This window comes from Limulus polyphemus, unplaced genomic scaffold, assembly GCF_000517525.1.
Source record: "Limulus polyphemus unplaced genomic scaffold, Limulus_polyphemus-2.1.2 Scaffold2032, whole genome shotgun sequence".
Taxonomy (NCBI): Eukaryota; Metazoa; Arthropoda; class Merostomata; order Xiphosura; family Limulidae; genus Limulus; species Limulus polyphemus.
This window is the reverse complement of record NW_013667642.1, coordinates 57,693-58,554: the sequence shown is the minus strand read 5'-3', so window position 1 is coordinate 58,554 and position 862 is coordinate 57,693.

Genomic DNA, 862 nt, shown 5'->3' with positions numbered 1-862 from the left:
ATCTGGAATTACAGATTAAAAAACTCTCCACATCAAACAACTTTCACCAACACTGAACAACACGCAGTCTTCGTTTAAATTGCACATTTTCTAATATGTACAGTGTTTTGTTTGTTACTCATTTAATTTTTATGTGATTGTATTTTTGATTAAATTACGTAGAAATGATGTAATTCTGTTATTTTGCTTTAGAAACTAAAGATGGAATCTGTTGAATTCCGAAACGTTTATCTGTTTCCCCTTGTGTTATAACTAAACAACGTTGTTTATCTTAAGTATCGTTATCCTTTTTATTGGAAAAGCGGTTAGTACTGGAGTATGGTTATATTCTTGTTCAAAAAAGTTTTGATTTACAACAAAGTATTTAGATAGTTCCAGAGCTCTCTCACATAGATGTGCAATAACAGTTCTCTGTTAACCACTAAAATATATATATATTAGCTGCAGAATCTCGCTCATAGAGATGTGCAGTAGTAGTTGGCTGTTAACCACTGATCTATTAGTTGCAGAATCTCTTTCACAGAAATGTGCAACAGCAGTTGGCAGTTAAGCACTGATACATCATGTAATATTCAACTAATAGTGAGTGTTCTCTTTGTTCTTTTCATGTGTACATTGTTTTCTTTTAATCATTTAAAAGTATACAGTGTTCACGAGATAGTCAATCAATTGAGAAATACTTTTGAACCTTCGTTTTCTGCTTCAGACGTAGCATTTTCTTAATCAGTTGCTCTGAAATAGTTGAAAGATAATGTATCCATTTACATTAGTGTAATACAACATTCTTAATCAATTGCTCTGAAATAGTTGAAAGATAATGTATCCATTTACATTAGTGTAATACAACATTCTTAATCAATTG